The sequence below is a fragment of the Canis lupus genome, chromosome 30, assembly GCF_048164855.1.
Source record: "Canis lupus baileyi chromosome 30, mCanLup2.hap1, whole genome shotgun sequence".
NCBI classification, from domain to species: domain Eukaryota; kingdom Metazoa; phylum Chordata; class Mammalia; order Carnivora; family Canidae; genus Canis; species Canis lupus.
This window is the reverse complement of record NC_132867.1, coordinates 25,087,210-25,108,341: the sequence shown is the minus strand read 5'-3', so window position 1 is coordinate 25,108,341 and position 21,132 is coordinate 25,087,210. Positions and strand designations below refer to the sequence as shown.

The following is a 21,132-nucleotide window of genomic DNA, read 5'->3' as shown; positions in this document are numbered from 1 at the left end:
CCAAATGTATAGTCTCAGTCCAAAAGCTGGCAGGCTTGAGTCCCAGAAAGAGTTATGTTTTAGTTTGAGTTTGAAGGCAAGATAAAGCCAATATCCCAGCTCAAAGGCAGTCAGGCAAGAGTTCCCTCTCATAGGAGAGGATCAGCCTTTTGTTCTAGTCAGACTTTCTTTTTTTAATAATAAATTTATTTTTTATTGATGTTCAATTTGCCAACATACAGAATAACACCCAGTGCTCATCCCGTCAAGTGCCCCCTTCAGTGCCCGTCACCCATTCACCCCCACCCCCTGCCCTCCTCCCCTTCCACCACCCCTAGTTTGTTTCCCACAGTTAGGAGTCTTTATGTTTTGTCTCCCTTTCTGATATTTCCTACCAGACTTTCAACTCACTGGATAAGGTCCATCCATATTAGGGAGGATGATCTGCTTACTCACTCTCAGTATTAAAATGTTGATTTTATAGGTAATACAATGCCACTAAATTCATATCTATCAATAATTACTCTGAATGTAAATGGTCTAAATGTTCCAATAAAAAGACATAGGGTATCAGAATGGATTAAAAAAAAAAAACAAGACTCATCGATATTCTGCTTATAAGAGACTCATTTTATTTTTATTTTTTTATTTTTTTTATTTATTTTTTTATTTATTTATGATAGTCACATACAGAGAGAGAGAGAGAGAGAGAGAGAGGCAGAGACACAGGCAGAGGGAGAAGCAGGCTCCATGCACCGGGAGCCCGATGCGGGATTCGATCCCGGGTCTCCAGGATCGCGCCCTGGGCCAAAGGCAGGCGCCAAACCGCTGTGCCACCCAGGGATCCCAAGAGACTCATTTTAGACCCAAGGACACCTCCGTACTGAAAGTGAGGGTTTGGAAAACCATTTATCATGCTAATGGATATTATAAGAAAGCTGGAATAGTCAGCCATACTTATATTAGACAGACTAGACTGGATTTTAAACCAAAGAATGTTATAAGAAATGAAGAAGGGCACTATATCATAATAAAGGGGTCTATCCAATAAGAAGATTTAATAATTGTAAATATTTATGCCCCCAACTTTGAAGCATCCAAATGTAAAAATCAATTAATAACAAGCTTAGGGACACCTAGATGGCTCAATGGTTGAGTATCTGCTTTTAGCTCAGGGTGTGATCCCAGAGTCCTAGGATGGAGTCCCACATTGGGTTTTCCACAGGGAGCCTGCTTCTCCATCTGCCTACATCTCTGCCTCTCTATTTCATTGTAAATCAATCAATCAATCTTTAAAAAATTAGCAAATTTAAAGAAACTCATTGATAATAATACACTACTAGTAATATAATACTAGTAGAGGACTTCAGCATCCCACTTTAACATCAATGGACAGATCATCTAAGGAGAAGATCAACAAAGAAACAATGGTTTTGCATGACACACTGGACCAGATGGGCTTAACAGATATATTCAGGGCATTTCATCCTAACGCAGCAGAATACACATTCCTTTCAAGTTCACGTGGAACATTCTCCAGAATAGATCACATACTGGGTCACAAATCAGTCCTCAACCAGTACAAAAAGATTGAGATCATGCTATGCATATTTTCAGACCACAATGCTATAAAATTTGAAGTTAAATACAAGAAAAAAAATTAAAGGTCACAAATATATGGAGTTAAAGAATATCCTAATGAAGAATGAATGGGTTAACTAGAAAATTAAAGACAAAATTAAAAATAAATGGAACCAAATGAAAATGAAAACACAATAGTCCAAAACCTTTGGGATGCAGCAAAGGTGGTCCTAAGAGGGAAGTAGATAGCAATACAGGCCTTCTCCAGGAAGTAAGAAAAGTCTCAAATACACAACCTAACCTTACACCTAAAGGAGCTGGAAAAAGAGCAGCAAATGAAGCCTAAAACCAGCAGAAGTAGGGAAGTAATAAAGACTAGAGCAGAAGTATGTGATACGTAAGTAAAAAGAAAAAAAGAAAAAAAAAAAACCAGCACAGATGAATGAAACTAGGTGCTAGCTCTTTGAAAGAATTAACAAAATTGATAAACCTCTAGCTAGACTTATCAAAAAGAAAAAAGAAAGGACGCCCCCAAAATAAAATCACAAATGAAAGAAGAGAGATCACAACTAACACTGAAGAAATACAAAAAATTATAAGAATATTATGAGCAATTATATGCCAACAAATTGAGCAATCTGGAAGAAAAGGATAAATTCCTAGGAACATATAAACTTCTAAAACTGAAACAGGAAGAAGTAGAAAACTTGAGCAGAACCATAACCAGCAAATAAATTGAATCAGTAATAAAAAATTTCCCAAAAAACAAGAGTCCAAGGCCAGATGGCTTCCCAGGGGGAATTCTACCAAACATTTAAAGAAGAATCAATACTTATTCTTCTGAAACTGTGCCAAAAAATAGAAAGGGAAGGAAAACTTCCAAAGTCATTCTATGAGGCCAGCATTATATTAACTTCAAAACCAGACAAAGACTCCACTGAAAAAGAGAATAGACCAATATCCTTGATGAATATGGATGCAGAAATTCTCAACAAGATACTGGCAAATTAAATCCAATCATACATTAAAAAAATTATTCATCACAGTCAAGTGGGATTTATTACTGGGCTGCAGGTGTGGTTCAATACCCACAAATCAATTGACATGATACACCACATTCATAAAAGAAAGGACAAGAACCATATATGATCCTCTCAATAGATACAGAAAAAGTGTTCGACAAAATACAGCTTCCTTTCTTGGTAAAAGTCCTCAAGAAAGTAGGGGTAGAAGGGACACACCTCAACATCCTAAAGTCCATTTACAAAAGATCCACAGCTAATACATCCTCAGCAGGGAAAAGTCTGAAAGCTTTTCCTCTAAAGTCAGGACCACGACAGGGATGTCCATTCTCTCTATTACTATTTAATATAGTACTGGAAGTTTTTGTCTCAGTGATCAGACAACAAAAAGAAATAAAAGGTATTCAAATTGACATCCAGGGATCCCTGGGTGGCGCAGCTGTTTGGCTCCTGCCTTTGGCCCAGGGCACGATCCTGGAGACCGGGGATCGAATCCCACATCGGGCTCCCGGTGCATGGAGCCTGCTTCTTCCTCTGCCTGTGTCTCTGCCTCTCTCTCTCTCTCTCTCTCTCTCATAAATAAATAAAAATTAAAAAAAAATAAAAAAAAAATGACATCCAAAAGGAGTCAAAGGAAGAAGTCACTTTCACTATTTGCAGATGACTTGATACTATATATAGAAAACCTAAAAGACTCTACCAAAAAATTCCTAGAACTGACACGTGAATTCAGCCAAGTCACAGGATACAATATCAATGTGCAGGGGGCACCTGGATGGCTCAGTAGTTGAGTGTCTGTCTGACTTCAGCTCAGGGCATAATCCCAAGACCCTGGGATCGAGTCCCACCTTGGGCTCCTTGCAGAGAGCTTGCTTCTCCTTCTATGTCTCTGCCTCTCTCTGTGTGTCTCTCATGAGTAAGTAAATTAAAAAATCATTAAAAAATCAATGTGCAGAAATCTGTTGCATTTATTTACATCAGTAATGAAGCAGCAGAAAGAGAAATTAAGGAACTTATCCCATTTACAATTGCACCAAAAACCATAAGATACCTAGGAATAAGCCTAACCAAAGAGGTATAAGATCTGTATTCTGAAAACTATAGAACATTTGTGAAAGAAATGAAAACATAAAAATATGGAAAAGCATTCCATGCTCATGGATTGGAAGAACAAATGTTGTTAAAATGTCTGTACTACCCAAACCAACCTACACAGTCAATGCAATCCCTATCAAATAACATTTTTCAAGGAGCTATAACAAACAATTCTAAAATTTGTATGGAAGCAGAAAATACCCCCAAACAGCCAAAGTAATGTTGAAAAAGAAAAGCAAAGTGGGAGGCATCACAATTCCAGACTTCAAGCTATAATCATCAAGACAGTATGGTACTGGCACAAAAACAGACACATAGATCATTGGAACAGAATAGAGAATCCAGAAATGGACCTTCAACTCTATGGTCAACTAATCTTCAATAAAACAGGAAAGAATATCCAATGGAAAAAAGATGGTCTCTTTAACAAAAGGTATTGGGAAAACAACAGTGAGATGCAGAGGAATGAAACTGGAACACTTTCTTACACCATAAATGAAAATAAATTCAAAATGGATGAAAGACCTAAATGTGAGACAGGAAACCACCAAATCCTGAAGAAGAACACAGGCAGCAAACTCTTTGACCTCACTTAGAGCACCTTTTACTAGACACGTCTACAGAGGCAAGGGAAACAAAAACAAAAATGAATTATTGGGATTTCAAGATAAAAAGTGTCTGCACAGCAAAGGAAACAGTCCATAAAACTAAAAGGCAACCTAAAGAATGGAAGAAGATATTTGCAAATGACATATCAGATAAAGGACTAGTATTCAAACTCTATAAGGAACTTATCAAACTCAACATCCAAAAAATAAATACTCCAGTTAAGAAATGGGCAGAAGGCATGACCAGGTATTTGTCCAAAGAAGACATATAAATGGCTAACAGACACCTAAAAAATGCTCAACATCACTTATCATCAGGGAAATACAAATCAAAATCACAATGAGATACCATCTCACACCTGTCAGAAAGGCTGAAATTAACACAGGAGACCACAGATATCAGGGAAGATGCCTTTTACACTGTTGGTGAGAACAAACTGGTGCAACCACCCTGGAAAATGGTATGGAGTTTCCCATACTGTTAAAGGTTTTTTTTTTTTTTTTTGTTAAAGTTAAAAATAGAGCTACCCTACAGTCCAGCAATTGCACTACTAGGTATTTACCCAAAGGAAAACAAAAATGCTGATTCATAAGGGCATAATGACCCTGATATTTGTATCCAGCATATCAATAATAACCAATGAAAAGAGCCCAAATGTCTATTGACTGATGAATGGATAAAGAAGTAGTATATACATAAAATGGAATATTACTCAACCATCAAAAGGAATGAAATCTTGCCATTTGCAATGACATAGATGGAACTAGAGTATATTATGCTAAATGAAATAAATCAGAGAAGGACAAATACCATAGGATTTCACTCATATATGATACATAGACATGTCCTAAATGAATTGCTGTATCTTAGAATTGTAAACATTTTTCATTATTGGAAAGTATAATTTAACCTTCTGCATACCTATTAATCATTTGATCTTAGCCTAAAGGCAGAGACATGATTGCATACCTATTAATAAACCAAAATGATCATAACAGACTTTTAATGGTGTCTGTATATTTTTGGTGCAATGGTCTTGTAAAGGTTTTTATTGAAAACCACCGTTAGCCAGTCTTTTTTACAATAATGTTATTAAGAAAAGAATAGAAAATGTTAATCTCATCCAGAAGCACCCTCACAGACATATTCAGAATAATTTTGACCAAATATTTGGGCACCCCATGGCCCTGCCGAGTTAACACATAAATTAGCCATCACAATATGGTATATTAAGTGTGTCTGTCATGTTAAGTAATAGCAAGGAGGATGATGTGTCTGGAATGGAGTGAATTTAGGGGAGAGAGGGAAGAAATGAAAGCCAGAGATGTAATGGGGGGGGGAGGCACAGATATACCCTAGCTTGGTAGGCCATTTAGCTGTTACTTGGTGTGGGAACAAATAAGAGGGATTTGAACAGAGAAGTTTTTTGTTTTTAAGTAAGTTCTATGCCCAATGTGAGGTGCAAACTCATGACCCTGAGATTAAGAGTCGCACCTGAGCAGAGAAGTCTTGATCTGATTTAAATATTGAGTTCTGGCTGCAGTATTGAATACTGACTGAAGAAAGCAATGGCAAGATCAGAGAGGTCGGTTAGGATGCCTGTAGTGGGTTGAATGGGGTCCCCTTCCCCCAGTATATCCAGATCCTAATCTCCAGATGTGAATGTTACCTTATTTGGAAAAAGGGTCTTTGTAGATATAATTGGGCAAAGTAGCCTGACATGAGGAGATCATCCTGTATTATCCAGGTGGCCCTAAAATCAAATGACAAGTGTCCTTACAAGAGAAAGACAGAGGGGGATTTGAGACTGACAAGAGAGGACAGTAGAGGAGGCAGAGAGGGAGTAACATGGCCACAGATGAAGGAATATTGACAGCCTCCAGGAGCTGGAAGAGGCAAGCAAGGACTGTCCTCTAGAACTTCCAGAAAGGAGAGGCCCTACCCGTACAAAGAATAAATTTCTTTGTTTTAAGCCATTCACCATGTGTACTATGTAATTCAATACAGTAGCTACAGCAAAGGACTACAGGCCCTTGTGATAATGCTGGTGCAAGCGATCTCTTCCTGAGCTCTTTTCCATGAACTCTGGATCCTGACTGCCTAATGGTGGTCACCTGAATTAGCCAACAAGCCACTCAATCTCGACTTCAAGTAGAAAACTGTTATGCCTTCTTTTCTCAGATTCTGCCAAATGTCCAGAATTCCCTATTGCAGTTGATGCTATGGCATTCTTCTTAGAGTTTGACTAGTTTTATGCACTATTCATTCCAAAGCAAAGGTAAGCACTGTTTCTTTTTTTTTCCCCCCCAGTGGACCTTTCCCCATCAATTTATAATAACATTTATTATGTTTTATTACATTATTGTCTCTTTCACTACACACTCTGGAGGACACGGACTGTGTGTTGCTTATTTATCTTGTGGTCTTAGCACCTGGCATATTGCCTGTTTACAGTATAGGCTTAATATAATTTGATGATTTACAAAATAAATGACCCATCTTCCTAGTCACACAAGTCAGGGGGCTTGGACATGCTCAGTTCTAAATGCTCCATTAACCCCTATATTTAATTGGCTACTTAGTTCAATTCACTTTACTTTCCAAATATCTTTTGTATCAGCTTTCCACCCTCCATCTTCACTGTCATCGACTTGATTTTCATAATTGTACCATTTTAAAGGCTCTTGCTTCCTCCAGTTCTATCCTTCTATGGTCTATTCACCACATGGCCACAAGGATGAGGTTTTAAACATGTACATTTGATCATATCATTTCCTGTTAAAATGACTCTGATGACTCTTTCAAAGACCTTATCTGACATACAAGATTTTTCATGATTAGGCCATTTTCCTGTATGTCCTTATAATACATCTGTGCTGAGCTACTTGTTTTCATTCATGTAAATCTATATATCTGTATCTTGATCACAGAGCACTGGTGATAGGCTCTTGGGGCAGGGAGATTTATAAGACATGATTCCTATCCTTATTGAATTCCTGGTTGCATATCAGAGAAGTAATTTTAAATATTACAACCATTCCAGTAAAATTGATTACAACAGTGATATAAACATTTGAAACCCTCACTGGGGGATGGAAGTGTCAGACACAGACTCCTGGGTAGGAGCTATCTGAAAGGATGAAGGGGAATTGGTCAGGTAAAGAAGGAAATATAAGGTTTGAATTTTTTTTCCAGTTAGAGGGAACTATATATGCAAAGAGAGAAAGTGCCTTGTTTGTTAGGAAAAATGGTTGTGTGAACCTGTGTGTATGAGTTGGTAGTGATAAGACTGCAATTACTAGGAGGGGCTAGATCAGGAACTATGTTGCATACCAGGTTAAGGGGTTTTCATGTTATGTTCAAGGCAGTGAAGGTTTATTGAAAGGTGTAAGTGTGTAAGTAGCATGATCATATTTGTGTTTTAGGGAAATAATTCAGGAAGGGATCTAATGAATGGATTGGGTAGACCAATGGAAGACCTTGACAACAATCCACCTGATAAATTATGAGAACCTGAATTAAGTCAGTAGCAGGGAGCCAGAGTAGAAGCTATAAATTTGAAAGGTAGAAATAGTAGTAATTGATGCCTGACCATGTGGGTCAGGGAGAAAAATGAGTCAAAGATGATTCTTAGGTTTCTAGTTTGGTAGAAGAGAAAAACACAGGGAATATATGAAGAGGATATTGTAAAGAAGATGATCACACTGAACTAAGATGCTCTTTGGACATCCAACTGGAGATAGGAATGCACAATTAGATATAGTGATTTGGAGCCCAGAGCATTCATTTTAGTTTCAGGTATATATATTTTGGAATTACTGGCATATAGGTATGAACTGATGTCCTGGAGATGATATAATATCTGTTTAGGAAAAGTACTCATGTGAGAGGAAGAGCTAAGAAGAGAGGTTTGTTTGAGAGTCTGAGAACCTCATTACTTAAGAAGTGATTGAAGGAGGATAAAGTAGAGGGACAAAAGGGAGAAAAACCATGAGTCTTAAAAGCCAATTGAGGAGCCACTGAGGGGAGCCAACTGAGGGAAGCCAACTGAGGAGGACAGAATGACACAGGGAGATGCCCTCCAGTGTCAGGTGTGGCAGGGAAGTCCAGTAACATAGAATTTTAAAAATTTTTCTTTCAATCTGGCAACAAGAATGTCTTTCATGATGTTCTTGCAAAAATAAATATAAAATGCAAGATATAATTATTGTTGTTATTTTTTAAAGATTTATTTATTTATTAGAGAGAGAGAGTGAGAGAGAGCAAGAGAGCCTGTGAGTGAGAGACAGAGAGAGGGAGAGAGAATCTCCAGCTGACTCCATGCTGAGCCCATGGACTGAATTGGGGCTCGATCTCACGACCCTGAGATCATTGCCTGAGCTGAACCCAAGAGTTGGATGCTTAACTGACTGAGCCACCCAGGCCTCCATAAAATGTACGATATTACTAATAACAACCAACAAGTAATGATAGTAAGGCTGAGGATTAAACATCTTCTAAATTGAATAAGATAGCTTAAAAGATTTTGTCTCCCACTTGGTCTTATGGTCTCCACTTAGACATAGCTTCTTTCATAAAATGTTCTCTGAACATTTTAGTTAAGATGTGGTCAATTCTATGGGCATCTGTAGCATCTTTTGCTTTCCCTTAATTGTCCTTAAAATACTGAGTTGTAAATACCTGTTCAACTTATATTGCTTATATTTCAACTAGGTTTTAAGCTGCATATGGACAAAGTCTAGGTTTATCTTTTTTGGCACTGGGTTTTCAAATTTTATCACAGTAGTTGCATAGAGTAAGGGCTCAATATATATTTGTTGACTGAATATATGAGTTTCACTTTTGATTCTGAAGTTTGGATTTATAGATTAGAAATTATTTAAAAACAACTTAAACATAACTATTTATAGAATTTCTAAAAACAGGACATATTTTTCTATATATTAAGACAAGCATAGACAGTTGAATGATATGGTAAAGAATATAAATAAGAAATAAATAAAAAGCAACATTAAAGGATAGAATTAATAACAATATTTATAAATGGGTTAAACACCTCTGTTAAAAGAACAACAAGTTCATGTAGGATTTTTAAAAAGATTCATTTATTTTTAAGGAGAGAGAGAGAGAGAGAGAGAAAAGGAATGAGTCGGGGAGGGGCAGAGGGAGAGAATCCCAAGCAGACTCCCTGCTGAGCACAGATCCCGACTCTGGGTTTGATCCCACAACCCATGAGATCATGACCTGAGCTGAAAGCACCAGTTGGGTGCTTAGCCAGCTTAATCACCTGGGAGCCCCTCATGTAGGATTTTTAAAAGTCATCAAGATAATGTTGAAAAAAGATACCTTCAAGAAGAATCACCTAAAATATTAAAAGTTAAAGAATAAGCAAAGGTCAATGCAAACCAAAAGAACGCTGGCATCCAAAGCAAAAGCATTACCAATTTATATTGATAAACGGTAATATTCACATTTGCCATCCCTTTTTCACCTATCTCTGTTTATGTAGATGTGTATATTTATTTAATGAGTTATTGCTGTTGTGTGTGTCTTTTTTTTTTTTTTTGAGGGGGAGGGTTAGAGGGAGAGGAAGAGAGAGAATCTTAAGCAGGCTCCACACCCAGTACAGAGCCCTATGTAGGGCTGGATCTCACAACCCTGAAATCATGACCTAAAATCAAGAGTTGGGTACTTAACTGACTGAGCTACACAGGAGTCCCTGCTGTTTTATTTTGAAGCATATTCTAGATATCTTATTTTTTCACTAATAACCACTTAAATAACATAGATATTAGAAAATTTTGTATTCTATAAAAAGAGACCATATTCATAAAACATTAAAGCATGATCACATATTAGAACACATAAGCTCCAAATGTTATTTAAAAAACAGAAGTTTATGGTACACAACCTCTGAACGTAAGTAGGAAAAAAGGAAATATAAACACTATAAGTTTGACTTAAAGATTCAATTACTTGGAGGGGCCCCTGGGTGGGTTCAGTTGGTTAAATGTCCAGCTCTTGATTTAGGCTCAAGTCATGATCTTAGGATAGTGAGATGGAGCCCTGTATCAGGCTCCATGCTCAATGGGAAGTCGGCTTGGGATTCTTTTCCTGTCACTCTCCTGCTCATGTTCTCTCTCTTAAGTAAATAAGTACATTTAAAAAAAAAAAGATTCAATTACTTGGAAATTAAAAAAAAAATATTCTGAGTAGCTTCCAGGTCTAGAGTAAAACAAAATTGCAATTATAAGATAATGAAAATAGCATGACAGCCAGAATCATAAGACTGCACTTGAGGCTTTTAAATGTGTTATTTATTAAAGAAGAAAAATAAGATTAAACAGGCTGAGTTAATATAAGAAGTTAAAAGAGGGTAGTATAAGGAGTATAAGAATATCAGTAGGATAGAACAAAAAAGATTAAAGCAGAAAATTATTAATTTAAAAACAAATTTCCAGGGTATATATTTAGAACACAGTCCATTGAAAGGGTCAATTATTAGGCAAATCTGAAGCAAAACAAAGAAAACAATCAGATCAATAGGAGAAAGAGAGAGAGAGAGAGACATTATAAATGAAAATGGTAATAACCACTAATAAATTAAAATTTCATTATTATAGAGATGATTTTTCTCAAATCATTTATAAATGTGATGCATTTCAGTTAAAGTTGAAAAACTTTTTTCAGATTTGACAAAATGATGCTATAGTCATCTGTAAAAGTAATGTTTTCTAAAATTAAAAACCAAGTAAAGTAGACATTGTTTGGTTAAATATGATATGTAAAAATTATTTTAAAAAGTGGGAAAATGGTCAACAGAAAATTGAGGACAGTGGTTGCCTCCAGGTGTGTGTGTGGAAAAGAGAAGCAGGAGAATAGAATGGAGAAGATATGGGAAAATGTCAGTTAATGTTAATGTTCCTGATCTTGGCTTTAATGACAGATTTTTAAAAATTTCTTAAATTATTTTATTTTTTTTTATTAGTAGGCTCTATGTCCAATGTGAGGCTCAAACTCATAATCTCTAGGTCAAGAGTCGTGTGCTCTACAGACTGAGCCAGGTAGGTCTTCCATGGATGATGGATTAATGGGTATCTATTTCAACAATCAATGAATAAATGTTAACTAAATAAAAAAAAAATAGGTCTATTCCAATAACTAAGATTGACCAAGAATTATGATTAATCCTATTTCATGCACCTAAAACTTACTCATTTAATGAGGAAATAGCTAAAGAAAACTTTAAATAGAATAATTGTGTGTGTGGTGGGAGAATAATTGTGTGTGTGGTAGGAGACCATTATGAACTAGGATTTTTAAAAAAATACTTTATTTATTCATGAGGGACGCAGGGAGAGAGGCAGAGACACGGGCAGAGGGACAAACAGGCTCCCCACAGGGGGTCCATCCCAGGACCCTGGGATCACAACCTGAGCTGAAGGCAGATGCTCAACCACTGAGCCATCCAGGTGCCCCTAAGGAATAGGATTTAAACTTGGCATTAAAATATATTGTAAAAGTACAGTAATAAATTTAGTTTACTTTTAGTCTAGGGATACACAATCTAAAGAAACACAATTTGTTTTTTTTTTTAAGAAACACAATTTGAAGTCCAAAAATAAATGCGTGTATATTTGTGTATATTAGTTAAGATAAATGATGTATTGAAGAGAATTTAGCATAGTGATCCTGGCCCATCTAGTTTTCAAATCATATTTGTATTATCTTCATTAAGTTGATACTTCAAATCAAATGTAAGGAATAATAACCATTTACAAATTATCTTGAGATGATCACTAAAAAATTAGGAAAAGATTAAATTCCATTCCTTGCTTCCCTAATAACTAAAATAAATTCCAGTTGGATTAACCTTAAATATAAAAGAGAAACATGGAGATTTCAAAAAACAATATGGGCAGATATTTATATAATCAAGAAGAATGTGAAAGCCTTTCTAGGTTTAATGTCACAGAAGTAAACAAAAAGGCTTTTGAGTTTTGCTTCTTCTGTTAAACAGTATCTCAGAGCATGCCGTCCCTCCCTTAGGATTTTGTGAATAGTTGCCTTCAGGAAGTCTTGCCCAGCCTGATTTCTATGACCTCTTTTAATAGATCTGCTTCATTGTTGTGGATATATGAATAATATTTTATTTTTCTTTGACATTCAATCATTTATAAAGGGTAGTTATGAGTGAGCTATAGTTTGCAACAGATGTACCTGAAACAACATACACTCTTCTTCTTTCTTCTTAAAATTTTTTATTTTTTAAAGATTTTCTTTATTTAAGAGAGAGCATGAGAGAGGGAGCAAGTAAAAGTGTGGGGGAAGGGCAGAGGGAGAAGGAGGTGCAGACTCCCTGCTGATTAGGGAGGCTGACTTTGGGCTCCATCCCAGGATTCTGGGATCATGACCTGAGCCAAAGCCAGCTGCTTAGCCGATTGAGTCACCTAGGCACCCTACAACACACACTCTTTTGCATGGCATATTGAAGTTCTTTCTTCATTTTAGAAATATTTTTCTGTATTATATCTTTGAATATTTTTATAGAAGATATTTTGCTGGATTTAGGAGGATGGGAAATATCACCCATTTCTTTCTCAAATTTGAAATCAAGCAAGCAAACCTAGAAGACAGGTTAATGGAACTTAATATTATTAGTGAATCACTGGAAAATATGACTTGAGAGCTGAGGTCAAATGGATTTATGATATTCCTCCTGAATCAGACAGATGTACTCACCTTGTCTTGTGCCCCTCAGACAGCCTCTACCTCTCCACAAATAGGCAGACCAGAAGCGAGGGCCAAAGGGTACCCATCCACCCATTTTCACTCTTATTCTCAATTCACCTGTCAGATAAATCACCCTGTCCCTGGGGAAAAAGGAATGAAAGGACAGAGGAAAGATGAAATTGTTGTTCCACATTTTTTCTTCCTAGAGATTGAGTAGAGCTTCCCTCCTCTTAGTAGGAAGATGAGGCAAGGAGCATAGGGGATTGACACAGGCTTTGTCCTTGGCCAAACTTCAGCCAGGCTCCTAAACCTTCTCCTAGACCCATCTTTGCCCCTCCTTTTAAAATCCAGTTTTAGAACAACAATGCTGAATTAGTTTAACCAGAATTCCTATCCTCAATATATGAACACCTTCAATGTCTGAACTGGATCCCCTTGCCTCTCCCCCTGGGAGTGTCTGATCACCCTAGCCTGTCTTCAGCAAAGAATCCTGTCAGGTCATTTTAACCAGAATCTTTCCTCACTCCTGATATTTCCTCTTAATAATTTTCTATCCACCGACTCCCATCCTGCTCCTTGGGTATGAATTCCCACTGGTAGTGTTGTATTCGAATCTCTCTCCCTCACTGTAAAATCTCATTGTAGTGGTCCCGATGCTTGTCATGATGGCCCTGAATAAAGTCTGCTTTACTATCTTTAATGAGGGTCACTGAGTTTTTTTTTTTCAATAAAAGTGTTACTTCAAAAAACAAAACAAAACAAAACAAAACAAAAGTTTTACTTCAGCATTAGTGGGCGGGGGGGTGGGGTGGGTTCTGCTTCGGACACCAATTACACCACACTATGTTTACCTAGATTTCATCATTTTTAGTTTCTCTTCTGATTGCTTTAGTATCTTTTTCATCTGTCTTCAGCATGACTGTCTCCATCCTTCCTTCATGTCAGTTATTCTGTTTGTATCCATGTGTAATAGTTTCCCGTTTCAAAATCTATCCATCAGGTCTTTGATAATAGTATTTAGTCCTCAAATAGTCTCATTTAACCTGAAATATTCCCATGTTCTTCTTCTTCTTTTTTTTTTTTTAAGATTTTATTTATTTATTCATGAGAGACACACAGAGAGAGGCAGAGACATAGGCAGAGGGAGAGGCAGGCTTTTCTCAGGGAGCCTGATGCAGTCCTCGATTCCCGGATCCCGGAATCCCTCTTTGAGCTGAAGGCAGATGCTCAACCACTGAGCCACCCAGGCATCCCTCATGTTCTTCTTTTTAAAAAAATCTATCTTTGAGCAATTTTTAAAAAAATGTTCTAAATAATTTAAAGCACTTGTGGGGATTTTTTTCCCCCTTAGGTTAGATATATTTTTTCCTGTCTTCTATATGCCATTTTTTCCCCTGTCTTGCCCTTAGTCCTTTCTCCCTTGCCTCCCTCCCTTCCTTTCTTTCTTTCATCCTTCCTCTGTGTAGTTTGCAGACTTCTTCTGTGTAGCTTGTAGAATGCCATGCCATTCCTTTTTCTGGCTTATGCATGGTTACATGGCTCTGCCACGACATTTTATTTAATCTGGTAGAGTATGGGAGGATTCTTACCTCTCTCTCCACTTCACCTTTGACATATGTACTTCCTCCACTGCTTCATAGTTTGAGTACTGGGTTTTTGGTGATCCTTCTTCTTTCTGTGGTACCAAAACACAATGGTGGCCAAGAGGAGCCCTCAGTTAAACTCTAGCCATTATCGGAACACCTGAGTTCTGGTATCATGTCCAAAATTGTGTAAGCCAGTAGAGCCCTCCAGGATCCACTCTACCAGGCTGAGGGTTGTTTCCCTTTCCTGGGGGAGAATATCTTTTTATTTCAGGTGAGACCCTCAATTTGATATATGTAGCTCTGGATCTTGTTTTCTGACATTTTTCCACAAATTTCTCTCTAGAAATCATTTGTAGTATTCTTGCCTTAGAAGAAGGGAAAGATGATATCTCCACCTCTTTGCATTAGTTCCTTTTAAATGTTGGTATGACTGAGAGAATGTCCCTCTTACCTCTCTCTCTCCCCTAAATATGTCTATGCCCTAATCCCTGGACCCTACGACTATGTTATGTTACATGGCAAAGACGTCTTAGCAGATGACCATAAAATAGGGGGATTATCCAGGATTGTCCAAAATAGACCAATATAAATACATAAGCATTTAAAAGCAGAGAACTTTTTCTAACTGGAGGCAGAAGAGATGTGGCAAAAAAAGAAGTCCAAGAGATTCAAACTATGAGGAGGACTCAACATGAATTTGCTGGCTGGTTTGAAGATGGAAGGGCAACATGATGAGGAATTCTGGTGGTCTCATGTAGCTGAGAGAGGCTCTCAGTTGACAGCCAGCATGGAAACAGGGACCTTGCCTCTGCAGCCTGAATAACTAAATTTTGTCAATAGCCTGAAAGAGCTTGGAAACAGACTCCCTTGTCAGAGCCTCCAGATAAGGGTCCAGCTTGCCAACAAGTTGATCTTAGTCTGTGAAACTCAGGCCAGAAGACCCAGCTGAGCTCACCAGACCTGACCTAGAGGACTGTGAGTTATAGATTTGTGTTGTTTTAAGCTACTAAATTTGTGCTAATTTGTTATGGCAGCTACAGAAAATGAACACAGGGAGGATATTTAGTAAGAAATGTCATGAATTTGATGACTGACTAGTCTGTGATCAGCATGGGAGGGGTAAAAGTAGGACTCACCATGCTGTACTACTTGATTTTGCTTTAGTTTCTTCTTCTTGGACACCTTTTCTTTGGAAGTTGATATATAGACTCTGCTGCTCCCCTCTTTTTGAGTACTACTGGTGAATTTTTGTTAATATTGATGTAAGTGAGCTTTGATTTATGTGATATTGCAAGAGAGAGAAGCAATATAGTTTTATTTGGCTCTCTTTCTCATCAAATTGTTAGAAATGAGAGTGAAGGAGCATTCCATGAGTCTAGAATCAAAATACATTGGTAAAATAAGGGCTATTTGAAAATAAAATGAATTATATATATGTATATGTGTATGATAGTTACTTTTATGTATCAACTTGACTGGATCATCAGATGCCCAGGTAAATATCTTAAAAATTATTTCTGGGTGTATCTCTGAAGGTGTTTCCAAAAAAGATTAGCATTTCAATTCATAGATTGAATAAAGCAGATTGTTCTCTCCAAGTTGGGTGAGTATCATCCAATCTGTTGAGGGCCTCAGTAGAATAAAAGGTAGGGTAAGGAGTAATTCACTATCTGCTTGACTGATGACCTGAGACATTGGTCTTCTTCTGCCCTTGGACTAGACTTACACCATCAGTTCTCCTGGTTCTCAGGCCTTTGGACTTGGAATGGAACTATACCACTGGCTTTCTGAGGTCTCCAACCTGCAGATGACAGATTGTGGTACTTCTCACAAAAACCAATTCCTTATGACTATCTATCTATCTATCTATCTATCTATCTATCTATCTATTATCTATCTATTATCTATCATCTATCTATCTATCTATCTATCTATCTATCATCTATCTATCTATCATCTATCTATCATCTTCAATTGGTTCTGTTTCTTTGGAGAATCCTGACCGATACATTGTATGTATATACTTATATGTACACAAACATATGACATCATATAATTTTAGGTTACTCATATATTAAAGTATAAAAGGCAGTATAACTTTAACTTTGAAGAGAACATCAGTAGTATATTGACCTGTTGGTGACAGAAATGAAAACACTCATCTTGCTGATAAGAAAGAAAATTGGAACACAAGAATAAATGTCTTAAAAAGACCTAAATTTTATTATTTGGTCTTTGAGTTTTTTTCATTTCATGAAAATGTGCTAGACACCCATCTTGTGTCAGGTGCAATGTCAAATGTTGAGAAGTCAGTGATGAGCAAGGTAGACATTATGCCGGCCTTTTTGGAGCATTTGTGGCAGCCCAGAAGAGCCTGTTTGGTCCCATGAAATCAGCAAGGGTGGATTTGTATTGATATGAAAATCAATTTTCTAGATTCTCTAGGCACTCTTCTAGATTCTTGAACTGAACCAGAGTTCCTGATTTAGCATACACTGGGAAATATCAGTCACTAAATAAATGTCATGAGAGTCTATGGGAATATGCAGTGGGGGACTATGTGCCACTCAGTAGCCAAATCGATATTTCTTTTAGGAAACCTGTAAGGGAGATTATATATAATAAATGTGATACATATATATATATATATATATATATATGTATCACATTTTCTTTATCCATTCTGATAGACACTTGAGTTGTTTCCATATCTTGGCTATTGTAAATAATGTTGCAATGAACACGGGATGCAGATGCCTCTTTAAGGTAGTCACTGAATTTTCTTCAGATATATACTCAGAAATGGAACTGCTGATCACATAGTCATTGTTTTTAAGTTTTGGAAGAATCTTCATACTGTTTTCCATAGTGGCTGTACCAATTTACATTCCCACTAATAGTGCATAAGGGCTCCCTTTTCTTTACCTCCTCACCAGCATTGCTACCTCTTTCTTATCTTTTTTGATAGTAGTCATTCTAACAGGTGTGCAGAGATATCTCATTGTGGTTTTGATTTGCCTTGCCTTGATGATTAGTGATGTTGAGCAACTCTTCACATACTTGTTTAAGTCTGTCCATCCTTCCCTCCCTCCCTCCTTTCTTTCTTCCTTTTAAAGGTTTATTTATTTATTTTAAAGAGAAGGAGAGAAAGAGAGAACGTGAATGGGTGGAGGGGCAGAGGAAGAGGAAGAGAAAATCTCAAGAAGATTCCTTACTGAGCATGGAGCCTGACAATGGCTTCGTTTCCAGGCCCTGAGATCATGACCTGATCCAAAATCAAGAGCCAGTCATTTAACCAACTGAGCAAACCCAGATCCCCTCTCCATTTTTTTTTTTAATGTGTAATCTTCATCAGACATGTTTTATCCACACTCAGTTGAATGGGAAAGCTCAGAGGAGATGATGTTAAAATGAGCCTCCAGATCACTTGTTATCATGATGTTGGGTGCCTGGTAAAGACTCTTGTGTTTAGTGGGCCCCAGAATGTGGTTGCTATCTGCACCATATTCCTTTATTCACTTATTTTTTTATTTTTTCAACAAACATTTATTGAACACCCTGTTTGTCCTTTTATTTGTCCTTAATTCTTGGGCACAGTTCCATGTTAGTTTTCTATTTCTGCCTAATGAAATGCCACACACTTAGTGGCTTAAAACAATACAAATTAATGATTTCATAGTTGTATAGGTCAGAAATCTGACTCTTATCTCACTGGGCTAAAATCAAGGAGTTGGTAGGGCTACATTTTTTCCTTGAAGTTTTAGGGGAGAATTTGTTTCTTTGCTTTGTCTAGCTTCTAGAGGCTCACATTCCTTGGCTTGGGGCCTCCTTTCCATCTTCAAAGCCAACAACATGACATCTTTCTGACTCCACTTCCCTTGTTACATCTCTTTCTCTGATTTCCTTCCTACTGTTTTTTCCATTTTTAAAGATCCATGTGATGACACAGGGTCTACCCAGATAATCCAGGAAATCTCCCTATTTTAAGGTTACCTGAACAACAATCTTAATTCCATCTGCAACCTAATTCCTTTTGTCATGTAATGTCACATATTCGAGGTCCTAGGGATTAGAACACGGACATCTTTGGGAGGCTATTATTCTGTTTTACCATATGATCCCTTGGAATCTTCTTCTTGTCTTTTTTTATTGGGTGATAATAAACTTTGATTTCTTGATTTTTTTTCCCTTTAGATATTTCTCTAGATGAGTTGATCTCTTGTCTGTGGCCCCCTTACCCCATCCTTCATCCTTCTGTATCTCATACACTCCCATACCTATCAACTGAGCTAACTCCCAGTCCTGACATTTTCTGGTCTATTTTCCCCATCATCTACTATTAACCACAGTCTTACATTCTAGGCACATCTTATGCTTTGGGTTTGGGCAAGTGGCCCTATTAACTTGTTCCTAATGCTGAGAATAGCATAGTACAATGTTGAGAGTTAATCGCAGTAAGTGATTCCAAAGAGGTTTCCTATGGTTTTTAGCTATGAGAAATGATAGATACTGCCCTTCTGCATGATGTTATACAATAATAGCTACTGTTCTTAAAATTTCAATGCTAGCTCATTCATTGCTTTATTTTCAGTTAGCTTTACCACAGTAGGAACCATGTTAGAGATGGATTATGAAGAAGGATTTATAGAGCCAGAGAGAATGTGAAACAGGGCATATTATCATTTTTTTAAAAGATTTTATTTATTTATTCATGAGAATACACAGAGAGGAGAGAGAGAGAGGCAGAGACACAGGCAGAGGGAGAAGCAGGCTCCATGCAGGGAGCCCAACGTGGGACTCAATCCCCAGTCTCCAGGATCACACACTGGGCTGTAGGCTGCGCTAAACCGCTGAGTCACCGGGGCTGCCCCCATATTATCATTTTAGATTTGTAAAGTGTGCAAAGTATCTTAGAATCAAGGAGATTATCTCTATTTGTACTTAGAGGACAGGTTAGTAGAGAAAAAAATTTAAAGAGAAAATGCCACCCAAATAAACTATTATTATTATTATTTACAGATTTTACTAATTTGAGAGACAGAGATAGCGAGTGGGGAGAGGGTCAGAGGAATGAGCAGACTCCCTGCTGAGCACGGAGCCTGATGTGGGAATCAACTCCAGGACCGTGAGATCATGACCTGAGCTGAAGTCAGACACTTAACTGACTGAGCCACCCAGGCATCCTCAAATAGACTATTAACAATGTGAAAACAGTGAAGAAGCTTGTAGCTTACATTTACAAACAACAAATTATGTGAAAATTTCACAACAAATCATAAAAACCTATTGAGTTCATGGCTGAAGAGGTTTTCAGTGGTATGAAAATATTTTGTTATACAATTTAGGTATTTAATTTTATTAGGAATATAAATTTACTATAAATGGGAAAAATGGCCTAACAGGACACTGATGATACCCACTTTCTGAAATGGCAACCTGACTAGCTTGGTTATAGTCTATTTTAATTACAGTTAACACTCATTTTTGTTTATTTTTTTTCAGCAGGCAAAGCACTATTCATTCTTATAAATTAAGTCTTAAATCTTAAATTTGCTGTGAACAAGCATTAAACATACCTAGAAATATTTAAGTTTTCTTTCTACAAGAAACTAGTTAGGGTTCTCTAAAATGTACAATAATATTTCATTGAAAAGTGATAAATGAGGAAAAATAATAATATGTACTTTCATGGTTTTTGAAAAATTTCCTTTAAAAAAACATATCAGCATATCAACAGGAGTGAAGTACATACTGTAACAAGTACTAGATGAAAAAAGTAATTTTGGTTTTGTTTTTTTGATGACTTTCAGGCTGAATTATCTGTCTTTGCGACTAAAGCCAGGTTTCATAACCAGGAGAGGTGGAAGGATAGAAAATCTTTAATGGGCTTTCAGTTCATTTTGCCAATAAACAGAAGTTCAGAAAAGAGTTAAGTTAAACTTGAAAATGGAATGTTTCAACATGACCTCTCAGAAACCTACCCTCTTGCCCTTGTCTCTCCAGCAAATGAATTCTGTTTGGTGGTGGTGGTGTTGGGTGTTTGATAGTATGGAAGTTTGAAATCCTGAGGGTACTGCAGAATAGTTGGAGCAATCTGTGTTATTAATTTTGTTTTTTCTCCTAAAGATCAAAATTGAGCTATAGATTTATGAGCGGCTCTTAGGCACTTTGTTTTTGCTTGCCTGGCTCAGTTGAGTAGATGGAATTTCAACATGGTAATACAATACATTTTATTTTATTTTTAAAAAAGATTTTATTCATTTATTCATGAGAGACACAGAGAGAGGCAGAGACACAGGCAGAGGCAGAAGCAGACTCCATGCGGGGAGCCTGTTGCGGGATTCGATCCCGGACCCCGGGGATCACACCCTGAGCTGAAGGCATACTATCAACCCCTGAGCCACCCAGGTGCTCCAGTACAATACATTTTAAAAGTATCTGAGTAAATAAGGCACTTTAGTAAATCTTAGTGCTCCTGAAGATCCAAATCAACTATTGTAAAGTAATCTGCTTGTAACATTGGCAAT

At 37.1% G+C, this 21,132-nt stretch overlaps 1 long non-coding RNA gene across 1 annotated transcript in view; it reads left to right on the top strand.

The window, feature by feature from the left end:
* LOC140621304 (uncharacterized) overlaps positions 1-21,132 on the top strand; it is a 78,754-nt gene that overhangs the window by 6,326 nt on the left and 51,296 nt on the right. The window contains exon 2 of the long non-coding RNA XR_012021029.1: positions 6,468-6,564. This is a non-coding gene — a long non-coding RNA (uncharacterized lncRNA). The remainder of the gene's footprint in view (positions 1-6,467; positions 6,565-21,132) is intronic.